The sequence below is a fragment of the Zonotrichia albicollis genome, chromosome Z (genome assembly GCF_047830755.1).
Source record: "Zonotrichia albicollis isolate bZonAlb1 chromosome Z, bZonAlb1.hap1, whole genome shotgun sequence".
Classification (NCBI taxonomy): domain Eukaryota; kingdom Metazoa; phylum Chordata; class Aves; order Passeriformes; family Passerellidae; genus Zonotrichia; species Zonotrichia albicollis.
Window position 1 is genome coordinate 16,402,869 of NC_133860.1, and position 14,957 is coordinate 16,417,825.

The window sequence follows — 14,957 nt, forward strand, 5'->3', positions numbered from 1 at the left end:
TGGGTGAAGGACCCTGCCCTATTGAGATGCAGAATCTCCATGGCTGTCCCCTCTCCTCAGTGGGGAGTGAGGGACTCCTCAGGTGGATGTCTCCTCTGCTTGCTGATGGATATTTAAGAAAAACATTTCTACTTGATGGCACAACTCCAGTCTGGGCAGAAGTCTTTCTTCTGCTCCTCAGAGGTGGCAGGAAGCATGTGAGTGCTGCTCCGTGTATGTATACACTGTGCCTGAATATGAAAAAGCTTTGAGCAAGGTCCTGCACCAAAAGTGACCAGGCTCATGGACAACAGACTGTGGTACATATTGGTAGATGCAAAGTGCTGCACATTTGGTGTAATCAAGTGGGCTTTAATCAGCTAATGAAACACAGTAGAAGAGACCAGAGAGTCGTGGTAATGTCAGCTCACGACTTGCCAAGAAAAAAAGTGAAGTAAGCATCAGAGATTATCAAGAAAGAAACAAAACCCAAACCAAAACAAAAAGTCACCCCCATCCTGCTGTTGAATAAATCTTGGGTGAAAACTCCTCTCATTTTTTGCCCATGGTTTTGTTTCTTCCATCACAAAAGGGTCAGGGACAGAAACAGCATGTATGGGGGCACCAGGGCTGTTTGGGGACGAGAGTGATTTTCGTGAAAAGAAGGAGCAAAGCAGGCATGGCTGCCCAGCCTGGTGGAGTGAATTCTGTGCCCATGGCTTCCTGGCTTGTATCACACTAGAGAGAAGGGAATGAGCACTTACTCTCTCCAGACAGCAGATTTACAGCACAACCAACGAGAATCATCCAGCAGGAAGTTGAGTCCAACCAGCAAATAGTTTTTTTTTATGTGGTGAAGAAGGGAATGGGAAAATCCTTTCTGTCAACATGTAATTTGTGCACACACAAAAAGGTACTGGACAAGTTAGTGGGATATTGTGCCTTGCTCTGCGGCACTGCTCGAGTCCCAGCTCTGTGCCATGCCCCATAGGCTCCACTCCTCTGCTAAACCAGTTTGCCCAGCTCTTTCCCAGCCCAAATCACTGGTCAACCCAACACCTTCCTTTACAAATGTGCTCAGCATAGCTGTGTGAATACATCCATATCCACAGGCTTGCCATTGCTGCAAGAAGGCTCAAGATCCATCAAGCAGTACAGAAGATCTGTCAGGGGATGGGTTTTTTCCTTTTGCTCCTTCTGGAGCAGAAGGAACGCATGCCAAAAAGTTGGCTGCTGGGTTCACAAGCTACCATTGGCCATTGGCTGCCTGGCACCACGGGCTTCTGCCTTGGGCTGTGCCAGAGATGGTCCCTCTCTTTTAGAAGGCTTTGACAGAGAACTCTGCTCTGGGGGTGACCTGCATGTAGGATCAATGCAATTATTCTGATCCACCTTATTCCTTCCCACAGCACAAAAACTGAACCATTGGATAAGAAGATATTAATTTGTCCATGCTCAAGGAAGCAGGGCTGTGGGAGGAAAGCAAACCATAAACTGTAACTCCAGTGCACTCTCCTGCTCATATCCTGTGGTTTATCTAAATGGTCTTTATCCTGAAGGGAGATGAAGAAGGCAGTTATATACAGCAGAGGAATGACAGTCTACCCTTTTTTCAGGACAAGACCCTGAGGTTTCCCACCTCACACCTGAGTTTATCAGTTCTGCTCGCTTCTCCAGGGAGGACATCCTGCGCTCTCTTTGCTGCCCTGACTTTCTTAGGTTTCATTGTCCTCGCTCTCAATTCCTCTCTGAGGATGAGCATATCACATCACAGCCACTGTAACTGCACGTGTCTCCTTTCCACCTATGATCTCTTACACTTTGTCAGCTCTTTTGTAGAGATGACACTTGGCAGCTGTGGACACTCGGAATGAAAGGTGACTCTCCATCATCAGGGCACTTGCTCTGGATGGTGCCTCCTGGGAGTGCCGGAGTTTGTAGATCACAGCCACATTCTGCGAGCCTTGCAGGCCACGCAGGGAAGGGCACAAGGGGTTTGTCGTCCTGTACAAGGTTCACACCAGTGCTATATCCTCACCAAAACTGTCCCCTGGGATTACCTGTCAGAATTATGTCAGGGGAGATCTGATCAGAGGGATTCAGCCCCTCTATAAACAGCCCAGCGCTGTGTCCTTCTTTGCTGTGAGATATCTGGAAATATGCAACACCAAACTTGTGCTCAGCTCAGCACGGATCCAGCCTGAGGCAAAAAGCACTGGCGTACCAGGGAGCTTCTCCAATGCTGTGCAGCACAAGATGCACCAGTCTGAGATAGAGTGGGTGTACTTCTGGAAACACTGGCTGGTCTTGTTTTAGCTCCAGTGCTGTAGGGAGGGACGACCTCTAAATGCTTGTAAAAGGGTTTATTCTCAGGAAAAGGATGTCATTCCCAGGAAAATTAACTCATGTTAAGGAAAGGCTTGGATGTCTAGAAGAATTTTGGCACTCTGGGCCTGATTCAAAATTGTACCAGTAATCCTTTCCCACGGGATATACTAGTGAATTCCTGAGCTTATTGAGGGCTTTTTGTTTGTTACTTTTAATGCAAAAACAGTGGACACTATTTTATCAGTGCTGCTGTTGTGCCCATTCACAATTTAGAGTTAAGCTCCCTGGATGATTTCCAAACAAAATCAGGCTGATCTATGCCACTCACTGAAGTGAATCCCAGGTACCAGCACCTGCAGTTTGTATTTCATTACTGAGATTCAGGTAGAATTGCCTAAACAACAGTACCTCCTTTGAGGTGATCTTAGTCTGCTTTGCAATTGCAAAAGCTGCAGGAGTGTCTCCTCACAGGTCCTCACAGGTATGTTTACTTTCACCTCCACATCTGTGCATTTGTTGTGCCAGTGCCATCAGCTGCCCGAGCCCTACACCAACACAGTGCTTGTCTCCAGCAAATAATCAACTTCCAGTGCCTGAGGGTAGGATGACAAGGGATATTTTGAGGCAAGGACGTTAATTGGGTAGTTGCTTTCCCTTGGATGTCTAGGGTAATAGTCCCTGCTTTCAGAGTACCCCCAGCACCTGTGCTGTGGGGCTCTAGACCCAGCCTAGATCCTGCTCTGCTCTTCTCTGTGCCCAAACTGCAGGAAGCAGGTAGCCAGGGGAACAAACTGCCTGAGAGCTCCTGGGCTTGGGCCGGCCTGAGATACATGAGCTGCTTTAAAATCATGAATTCTAGCGGCTGTAGTAGAGGTGGGTTTAAATATGCACATTTTAGTGTTTCTACGCACAATTATAATGTATAATATTTACACGGTCAATGTTGCCTATTGGTTAAAAATAACTTGGATAATGGGAAGTGGAATTTTATTTTAAGACACTTGCTTCCAGATCTGAGTCTCAAAATACCAAAACTTCTTTAAACTGAGTGAGTCTGACTTTGGGCAGAATCTACATGGGAGCCTCTGGGTCCTTATGTTCCAGGTAGGAAAGCAATCTTCCCAGCAGCTGCTGGCAAGCACTGGCTATAGCGTTGTTCCAGCAGGACAAAAATGTGGAGATTTGAAACTGGCAGCACTTCCAAGAACATCAAGGTGTGCCACGATCTCTCTTTACCAGTGAATACATCAATCTGTTTAACTGCAGTAAATAGAACAAGAGTTTACCTATAGCTGTGTCCAAGTTAGGACTGACAATCCTTGCCTGGGCATTGAGTTTGATACCTCTTTTTAAAAAGCAGCTTCATAGCCTCCCTCACAACATGATGAAGCCACATGTGGAAAGCAGTGGTCATCCTCCTGCCCTGTGTTTTGTTGATCATACTATAAAACCTCAGAGTTTATGAATCTTCTTTGAGTTTTCCTTTAAAGTGAATTTATTTGCTCCTATATGAAGGCTGCCCTTTCGGCAGCATTTATTCCTGGTATATTTATAGGCAGCAACTCTATCCCTTCTCAAACTGTGTTTTGAAAGTTTAGAATGAAGTCCGAAAAAGTTTAGCTTGTCAGAGACCAAAGGTCCCTTCTACTCAGGATCTCGTTAACCCGCTGCACCTCTTCAAGGTCCAAGTTCTCTTTTCTGAATGCAGGCATGTTAAATTATACATTTAACCTGCATGGAAAACCCTTGTCCTGCACATGTGGAACCACTCACAGTAAGCACACAATTAGGTTGTTCAGCTGCTCTTCTTTATTTGTTTTCCTCTGGCAGTTTGTACCAGGAGTTCAAATGTGCAGCTCATAACACAAGGTTCCATGACAGGCAGCCTTCACACCTCTGCTGCAACCACCTGATTTTCAGCTGCACTGCAGTGATTCCCAGTTTGTTTCATCAGGGCACTGTTCCCCCTGCTGTCCCCAGTGACAGTATTTATGAGTGTGGGTGCTAAAATCCACATCAGTGCATTTCTTTTTACCGTGCAGGCCTCTTTTATTTACAGATAACTCATTATTTTTCCCTTTTAAAGTTGTTTCTTTGCATTCCTTGTCATCTTGACTGTAATTAATAGTTACATTTAAAATTACTTTAAAAACTTATTGAAATCCTGGTAAAGGAACCCAGAACATTTCCTTTGTCCAGAGAGTATCTAGATTGGTAAGCTAAAAAATCATTGTAGCAAATTTGCATTCCTTTTTTTTCAATCCTTCTTCCTGCTTATTCCACAACTTTTCCTTTTCCGAAGACATCCAGATCCCTTTTCTCCACTGAAATTGAGGTACCATTTTAGTCTCCGCTGTGCCACTGTCTCTTGCTAGACACCAAATCTGTAGGCCAGCTATTGCTCTTTTCAGGTCTTAGGGTACAGTTTTCAAGCCCTTTGAACACCTTAGATTTTAGGACACCTCTAGATTTTATTCTGGATGGAGCGGCATGTCCTTACACCTGCTTTCTATTTTGTCTTCTTTTTCTGTTCCCCTGTCTCACAACATGGAGGTGGATGCTTGTCTGGCTGAGGAGTCACACCTGACACTGGATTTTCAATCCTCACACAGCTTTCCTTCTTCTCTGCTGATCTCCATCAAAGACTGCTAAAGACCCTTTCATGGAGCTTTGGAGTTTCCTCTGCAGGTTCTCAGCTGGCAACAATTCTCCGGTTTTCCATGCACAACTTCAGCTCCGAGTCACCACACTCTCTGTTAATGTTATTAACCGCTTTTATGATTTCCCAGACTCTGTTCATCTTCAATGTCATTCACCATAGATATACAACCACAGAGGGCTGGAGTCACCTTCTAAAATATTTAGACATTATTCAGGTCACAAATTTGAAATGTTTTTTGTGCCGAGAGAACTAAAAAATTCCGTGCCACTCCTTGTTCCATGCCAAGTCCTCCTGCTCCTCGGTCCCGGTGACTTCATTAACGAGTCCCTGCAATTTATTGCTCAAAGTTCTGTCCTTGAAATTAAGTATCGTAATTGTAAACATTTGTAACCTTTTACTTGCTGCAATGAAACTCTTATCAGTGGATATAAGGTTATTTTCTGTAACCAGCCTGCATACAATAATTTCCACTCACATAAGAAACAGTGTTAATGACCACCCGCTCAGGACAGGTCCCTGGATGATTAAATTGAGCAAGCCCTGCTGGTGCAAGCGGCTTCAGAGCAAATTCTGAGTTGTGTTATGGTCACAGGAAGCTACCAAGCTACTCCCCCGCTGAGAACTGGCATTAGAGAAAGAGAAACAGTGTCTCAATGAATAAGAAATTAGCTGAGTTGAGGATCTTGCCTGTAACTTACAGAAAATTGTGAAATGCTTTCTGGTGAAATTTCCCCAGCGCTGTAAACTCTATACCCTAGAAACCATACACATTTTCGCTGCCTAGGAGATACTTGGTGCTGGTTAGGACTACTCAGACAGGTCACTGGCATTGTGGATCACTGTGTGGTGTACTGCACGATGACTTTTTCTTCCTTAAGAGCTTCTCCAAAAACAAGAATTGAGTAGCAAAGCCTCTGCTGGGGCCATAAGACTGCAAGAGAAACACACAAAGAAAGGGGAATTCGTGGAAGAGCAGTTCAAAAATTCACTTTCAATGATTGTTACAGTGTCTTATTGACCTAAAGCAGTTGAAATAAAATAAAATAAAAGGTACCTGGGATGGAAGATCCCAGTAGCTGGTTGGAGACTTAAGAGCTGCAAAAAGAGTCACCAGACCATTCTGCCAGGCATCACCTTACCCAATCACCCTGGCACCCAGCCTGGCAGCTTGCACATGATCCAGTGTTCACTTCTGGGAAATACATAGCCAGAACTCATAAACCTTCAGGGGATTTAGGATTTTTCTTAGAACTCTCCTCCAATGGATGTTGAAATTACACACTCTGTATTTGTTTTTCATTAGTCTGATTAACACCATGCTGCTGCTTCTCATTCTGCTGTGTGGCCAGTCCAGGATTCTGAGCTGTCCCTGTGTGTTTTCCCACACGTCACTTGAAGTACCCCTCAATAGCCACCTTGATAAATTAATTTTAAAAAGCCCTTTTAATTAATATCTGGAGGACCCTTTTCCTGCCTCAGCATGCATAATTTTTTCCTATGAGTTCTCCAATTTTCCATCAAAATTATTTCAATGATGTGGACACCAGAACAGGACACTTTACATGAGCCACAGCCTCACCAAAACTGCTTATGGAAGAGGAATCCCTTTCCTGTTCCCACATACTAATCCAAGATCCAGGTTGGAAGGTGTCCTTGCCCAGGGCAGGAGGATTAGAAGAAGATGATCTTTGAGGTCCCTTCCAACCAAAACTATTCTGTGATTCATTGCAATTCATCCTTGTCTGGAATAGGATTAGCTCCTTCTGGCACAGTATCCCGGTAGGAATTCATACCACTCTGTTTTGTACGCAATACTATTTTCTAACATCTGGATTTCTAAGGAAAACCCCTGTATTTCCTAAGCCTGCCCTGCTCCTTGTCCTCATGAATGGCTTTCATGTGCCATGATTTTGAAGAGATCAAAATCATGTTACTCAGGCTTCACAGTAAATCCTCAGTTTGAGCACAGCTGGGATTTTGCCAGAGGGCCCCGGTATTTATCTCCAGACTAGAGATTGCCCCTACACAGAGCCAGTATCACCAGAACTCCTGACAGTCATCCCAGCAGGTTGTTTAGCAGCAGGAGAGAACTGCTTTGCTGTCAGACATCCTCAGGAGCTCAGCTGTGGAGTTCACATGCCCTGAGCATCTCTGACACTGCTTGTGTGGAAGCCCACAGACAGAAAACATGTCTCTTTAACACGTAGCAGGATATCACAGGGCCAGGGCACGTCAATGCACTCTTTCACCACTGTTCTTAAGAATTATCCTTGTCACAGATGAGCTGGCAAAATAGGCTGAGGAAAAGGAAGTCAGATTCACAAATGACTCTTGCAGGGTTGTGACAGAGGAGAGGAGACCCAGAAAGACACATGGAAATCATGAGGCTCTGGCGTATGCCAGAGAGACGCCCCCAGGGCAGTACAGCCCAGAAGAGCACAGCTCATCCCCCGGGGATGCTGCAGCCTGCTGTGCCTCAGTGCCAGCTGCACACACACAGCCACGGGGCAGGGGCTGCACCTTTCACACATGGGCGCTGGTCACATGCAGGGGGTTGCAGCACACAAATAGAAGGGGTTTTATTCATGGCCACTTGGCTTATGACAATCGAACAGGTCTGAAGTCTCCTCAGCAGCTGTCACTCTTTATCTTCCACAGCTGCACACAGGGGCCAGGCCCTGCTGCACACAGTGACAAGGGGCAGAGAAGAGTCAGGCAGGGATCTCAGGAGGGACGTGCAGCCAGAGCTTCCACTGGCAGGGCTTGCAGCCGCGTGAAGCTGCAAGCTTTGGCTATGCAGCAAAGCTCACACCCGTGACTGCTGCACAATAGTGCAAACATAAAAGACCTGTATATCAAACAAGCCAAACAGCTCTTCACAGCGGGGCACAGCATGTTCTTCATCACAATGGGATGAAACTTTAATCACCTTGCCAGACTCGGGGATGAAGAAAAGGTGGAGGTGAGCCTGCTTATCACAGCCAGAAAGCCTTGTTTTCAACCATGCAACCCCGTCTGGGGGGTCTGCTGTGCACATCTGTGGCCAATATCCATGCACACATCAGCTGGAAACAAAATCACCATGGAGAAGAGCTGGGAAAGAGTCCTGGCTGGGAAGCACCCTCAGAGCCAGCCTTGCCTCCTGAGCAGACACTAATGCTGCTGCGTGACAAACACAGATGTGAGGCACCATCACAGAAACAAATTTCTTAGAACAGGAGAAGTACAGCCAAAAAATGGTCCCTTGGACTGAAAGGACCAGTACCCTCATCCCCTCTTAAATCCATCTGAGACTTCATAAACCCTAAGCCAGACCTGGCAAAGCCTCTATTGTAGCCTTATACCACTATAGAATTATAAAATAATTTAGGCTGGAGAAGATCTCTAGAACTATTGAGTTCAGCCATTAACCCAACACTGACAGATCCACCACTAACCCATGTCCTCAGGTGCCAAAATTTACAGCTTTTTGCACTTACAGCTTTTGCACTTCTGGGGACAGCAATTCCACCACTAACCTGGGCAGTCTCATCTAATGCTTGATCACCCTTTCAATTAAGACATTTTTCTCAATATCCAGTTTATAACTTCCCCAGTGCAACTTGAAGCCATTTCCTCTTGTTCTATCAACCTTTCCTTCCACAGGAAGGAAGGAAAGATCCCAGTTCTGTTTCCCCTGGTTTCTGTCTGCTGCTAACTTCTGGCACATGGCAGTGCTCCACCTATAAGTGACAGAGCATTTTAGGAGACAGGCCAGCCCAGGGGGCTGAGACCAGAGGGGCCTGGGAAACCCAGCCCCCCCAGCCTGAAGGCTGTGAGCGATGTCTGCTGGGAACAGAGCGAACAGCCCAGCACCTCTCGGGTGAAGCCTTTGGGGAGCCAGCAGGACTGCGCTGCCAGACTATGTCTGCATCAGATGCATGACACTGGGGCACTGTTTTAATTTAAAATGGATTAGGCTTTGTTTTCTTTTTAGCACAATAACATTGCACGCATTGTTGGGCGATAAAACCCACAGATAGCTCTGCCAGCGGGGTGTTGGGGCGGACGTGATCAGCAGCACAGTCTGAGCTGAGTGAAGAGTATGGGGAAAGCCTATGGAAATGTGCTGCTGCCAGGTCCTGGGGAGGCCCTTGCACAGCTGCTGAAGGGCCCCTACCTCAAAGAAGGCAGACGGTCAGCCCAGAATTTGGATAGCATCTGGAGCAGGACATGGATGAGGGGCAGTAGGGACATGTGTGAGCCTTATTGTCCCTCTTGCTCACAGCTGGGCTAGGGGATGGTGCTGATGACTCCTGGCAGGACACTGTGGAAAGGAGGCAAGGATGTCTCAATTTACCACAGCATCTCTTAGTTAACTGCTGTTTTCCCCAATCTGGTTCTGCCTCTCCCTGCATGCTGCTCTCCTGTTTTTCCTGGGCTTAAGCTCTGCATTGAGCTCTGGAGCAAGAGGGGAGCATGATGAAGGTGCACTGGCAAAGTAATTTTGTTCCCTGGGTTTCTTGGCAGGACCTTGGTATCACATGCACCAGGTTCCTTCACTACCTTAATCCACGCCTTTGGCTGGCAGCAGCACCAGGCTAAGTAAGGGGTGTTATCCAGGAGCCCTGCCCTTGAGCTGCAGGAAGCACTTCTACAGCACGAGGCCTTTGGGGTGTCTCAGGGCCAAGCAGCTCAGTCTGGGGACGTCTACCCATAGCCTACTGTGGTGTTACAGACCAGCTATAATTTTTGCCTCCTGCAGAAATAGAGGATTCCCTAACAAATCTTTTTAGAGCCTCAACAGCTCATCAAAGCAGTGCTACCAAGCAAACTCACCTTTGCAGGTCTCTGACCCAGTTGTTCCTGAACCTCCTCTTCACTCACATTTGCTCTTGACACGTGTGATGCCTGAGGAAGGTGATGCAGGCAGCAAAATGCAGCAGGAGTGTTCCCAAGATGTTCATCTAGCAGCTGGGGACCTGACCGCATGCAGCTTTCTGCACAACATTCTCCCAGTACTTTTTTGCCTGAAACTCTTCATAACCTCTCATGGCTTTTTTTAGCATCAGTTTTGCTGCTAACATGCTCCAGACCAGGCAACCCTTGGTTCAGATGCTAACAGAAGGCACCAGGCTCTCCTGGGATCATTTGTCACTGCTACAGGGACTGCTGGGTCTGAGAGGGGCAAACCTTTTAGCAGGGCCTGTTGTGATGGGACAGGGGGCAATGGTGTAAAACTGAAAAAGGGTCAATTTAGATTAAATATGAGGAAGAAGTTTCTAACAACGAGGGTGCTGGCACAGGTTGCCCAGAGAATCTGTGGCTGCCCCACCCCAGGCACTACTCAAGGTCAGGCTGGCTGGGGCTTTGGGTAACATGGTCTTGGTTGGAAGACATCCCTGCCCATGGCAGAGATGACCTTAATTATGTTCTTTTCAATTTAATCTATCCTGTGATTCTTTGAACTCCTGTGGACGTGCTGTGGGTTGGGCTCAGAGCGTGCTGCAACATAATACCTCTACATACTATGTATGTACTAATCCATAGCACGTAGTGCAACCATTGCTGCTGCCTCAGGCAGGAGTGCAAGAGCTCAGGGCAGCATGAGAAAACCTCTAGCTCTGCGTGACACCAGTGCCCATCTGCCCTGGCCTGTCAGGAAAGTGGAGAAGCCCAAACCAGCCAGACCACAGGTCCGTGCAGGCGCTCCCAGCAGAGAGAGGAGCCAGCAGGCAGCCTCCTCCAGGGAGCAGGAGCAGGGCAGGTGTTCTGAACAGAGCAGGAAACAAGAACCAATTCCTGCTGCTGCCCCAGTGATGCCAGGACAGACCAGAGCCACCAGGAAGGGACACTGTCCCCAAGTGGGGGGCAGCCCCAGGCAATTTGCAGAGGCTGATGCATCATCAAAGTCTCAAGTGGACAGTCTGAGAAGACAGAAAATGAGGTGGGATGAACCAAGTGTTGGCAGCAAAGCCAACACACCCCCAGAGTCCACCTGGCTGGAGGCCTTGCATGATGTGAGGACTGCATGAAAGCCTCCTCCTGGGTCACCACAGACTTCTGGCCAAGTGGTTCTGTGGTCTCTTGTGAACTTGATACACCATGAATGGACAAGTTCTTTCCTAGCTGCAGTTTAATTAGACCTTCATGTTACACAGAGACTCTTCTCTAACAGGTATAATTACAACAGGAATGCAGAGAGTACAGTTTTGGTTCCATCAGACGCAGATAATTTCCCCATCCCGCACAGTCTTGCAGCATATTATTTGTCTGACACATAAGATCCCATTTTCTTAAAAGGGGAAAAAGAGTCAGCAAAACACTTAGCAATAACAAATTAAGTGTCATTAAGTTGGGTAATCACAGGGCTGTGACTTACTGCCCCGATTTATCTACCTCTTCCTGCAGAAGCACTTCTCAGCACTATATCCACTCCTGCTGCTAAAGGACTCAAGAGCAATGAAGATCCTTTGCATTTGATCTGGACTGACATTCTTACATCCAAAAAGCTCCACGTTTCACCTCCTGTGAGCATGACATAGACAGGACTCTGCCAAGTCAAAGCTCATGCTACAAATTAAAGACAAAAGACCAGCTACCAAAGAAAAGCTCTGCAAACAGTAGATTCTCCTCTCCTACACAAGCCCAGCTAGATCAACCATCTCCTTTGGCAGCAGTACCACAGGAAGGGATAGAGCTTACATAAATGAGGCAAAAGAAGAGCAACTGGGCAGTTTTGGGCTGAGAGAGGCAGGGAAGGACTCATTCAAGTACAAATTGACCATGCACAGAGTGTACCAAGCCAGTGTGAAGAAAAACAATGAGAAGGTAACATTGAATAAAGATGTTAATCACCAAAACTGTTGAAAGACCACAGAAAAATGTGATAATTTAAAATACATACATATATTCAATACATATGTGAGAAGAGGAAGTAGAAAAGCTTCACATCATGCTGAGTTTGCCCAGTGCAGGCAGAAAACAACAGGTGTTTATTACAAAACCTGAACAACTGCAAAGTCATCTGTACATGCTGCAGGGAAACCTGGGCCATTTATTATTAAACAGCAAAGCAGCCTATTTCTCTAACTTTATCTTCTGAAGAGGACAAAAATCCGTCAGAGAAAAACTGGACATGGCAAGCCCCAGCAAAAAATCCAAGGAACTCCCACTGCAGAGTCTGGAGTGGAGTCTCATGCTCCCTGTGATTCCTTGTGTTGCTCTCCTTGCTCTGGTGCCCGTGGCAAGGCTGATGCCCAGAGACAGCCATGGGGCCCACAGAGTGCCCGGCCCTATGGAGACCTGGCCCCTGCCCCCTGCAGCAGGACCAGGAGGGGATAACAGGATCAAAAGAGCAGTAACAAGCTCTGGGAACTTGTAAGGCAAATGTGTTTTTAACCAAATCCCAAATGAGCCGCTGAAGGGAAGCATTAGTGCTGTCACGTGGAGCACATGATTTTGGAATTCATTAAGCCTTTGGTGCAGAGTTAGCAGCGCTGTCCCCTGCCCCAGCCATCAGCCATCTGGCTGAAAAGCAGCCAGGTTTCCCTCACCCCAGAACCAGAGGAACGGCCTGTGCCTGCAGCACAGCACAGGAGCTACACAGAGTTAGAGCATGCATGCACTGGGCAAGCTGATTGCACTGATCCTGAGGAAAAATGGCACCTCTTTTTGGAGCCCTCAGCGCAAACATGCCTCTCCCCATGCCCTGAGATGCTTCCTCAAAGAAATCAGATGATTCCAGAGAATCTCCATTTCTTGTTTCTCTAAGGCAGGCTAGAGAGGAATGAAAAATTTAGTTAAGGAGAAGTGGAACTAGTGATAGGGGTCCTGCATTTAGATATTGAGAACTAGAACAGACACACCCAAAACTGGATGAAATCAGAAGAGAACTGCAGGTGAAAGCTAAAGGCAAATGTTGCTGAATGTTGTTGGCTACAGCACAGGGTTATGTTTTTCCAGCTCTATCTTGAATACAAAGTCCCCTCCAAAACTCCAACTCTCCCTTGTTTGAGGACAGTTTGTAAATTAACCTTGCTGTGGATGTGAAGACACAGAGGTAGCTCCAGGCTGATGTGAGCAGTGTGGTGCAGAGCTGCCTTGGAGCTGGAGCAGCACCCATGATAACAACCCCTGCCCCAGCTCTGACATCAGAGAGCACAGTAGGCACGCCAAGCCAGCTCTGAGGAAATGGCTTGTGTTGGGAATACTGTGCTGTGGATCAACAGTGACAATCCAGGCTGGTTTCTACAGAAGCATTTCTCGGTCTTGCACTGGGAAATATTTTCCATTATCTAACTCGTCAGGATTGGAGTCCATTCCCCCTCAGTCTTCATCCAGCAGCAAACTCGTAAGCATACAGAGACACAAGCTATCTCTTACAGCCTTAAGATGGGGTGATAACTGCCTGTTCCCAGCTGGGACCTGCCTGAAGTCATGGCCTCAGTTCCTCCAGGGATGCCACCTCATTGTCCCTGGGCTGTGCAGAGCTCCTGGGGTACCTGTCACTGTCCCCTGCTCTCCCTCCCAGCACAGTGCAGGCAGCATGGTGAGGCTGGGGCACTCTCAGCTCAGCAGGCTCTCAGCTGTGCTGCTGTTGTCATTCCAGCCAGTGTTTGGTGAGACTGTGCCTCTGGCAGGGACTGAGCAGCTCAGCAGACGCCTGCCAGACCAGCCACAGCAGGGCTCAGTTGCTGGCAGACACCTCCAAAGCACAAAAGCAGCAGGAGAAACACTTTGAAACTCTTGCAGGCCTCCTGACACTGTGGTGTTTCTTACTAATTTTCCAACATCCTAATTTGTCAAATGTTTTTGCTTGACTGGAAGCCAAGCACAGCTTTGGGAACAAAACCTGTGGTACGCAGGGGTTTTCCCTGGCTGTCAACTGCCAGCATCTGTGATACAAAGAGCTGAGGCCAGACACAGTAAGCAAACTCAATGCACAGACCAAAACACTCGCTGAAAATCTTTTAGCCTGCCCTGCCCTGTCCAGAGCAGCTGTGAGCCTCAGATGCTCTGTGCTTCCTCCAGAGATTCTGCTGGAAAAATGCAGCATTCCCAACATGTGATGAGACCAAAAAATGCCCAAAGCCTCATGCAAGTGTGAATGTAGCACAGGAGGGGCTGAAGATTTACCAAAACTTTGCTGCTGGACTCAGGTCCATGGTGCTGCATGGGGCGTTAATTCTGCACCTTCTCTGCATGCTTTGTAACATCACAGAATGGTTTGGGTTGGAAGGGGCACTAAGATAATTTATTTCCAATCCCCTGCCATGGGCAGGGACACCTTCCACTATCTCAGGTTGCTCAGAGCCCCATCCAGGTGGCCTTCAACACCTGCAAGGATGGAGCACCCACAGCTTCTCTGGGCCACTTGTGCCAGTGCCTCACCACCCTCACAGTAAAGAATTTCTTTCTAATACCCGTCCAAGTGTATGCTCTTTCCTCTAAAGCCCATTTTCCTTAGTCTTATTGTTACGTGCCCTTGTGAAATGTTCTCCATGTTCCAGCCTCCTCCAAACTGGCTCTAAAAGAGTTCAGGATGAAACTACTGAAATCTGGAGTGGCAAAAGTGTGTCTGATAGGATTTTGTAATGGGTTTCCAGGAAACTCCAAATTCTGAAAATTTAAATCAGCATGTAAAAGAGAAAATGAGACATGTAGGAAGAGACAACCCATGCTTTTGAGGATATTTCAACACTTTCAGCAATTCTCTGAAGAAGAGTAACCACAACAAATGAAATGGAAAACCGTAACAGTCTGTTAGAGTGATAAGCTGAAAACTAAATAAAACCGACATATCCCAAACCACCAAACCATTACAAATGAAAAAAACACATTTTCACCCTGGAAGCTTGCCATAAATAGTATAACAGAGGTGTGAAAGACCATTCAGAGAAGGTAGAGGCCCAGCCAAAAGCAAAATGAGTAATCCACACCAACAAGGAATGAAGGGAAATTTCCATCCTACAATCTCCTTGTGTAGGGACAGATGACTCAAGTGAAA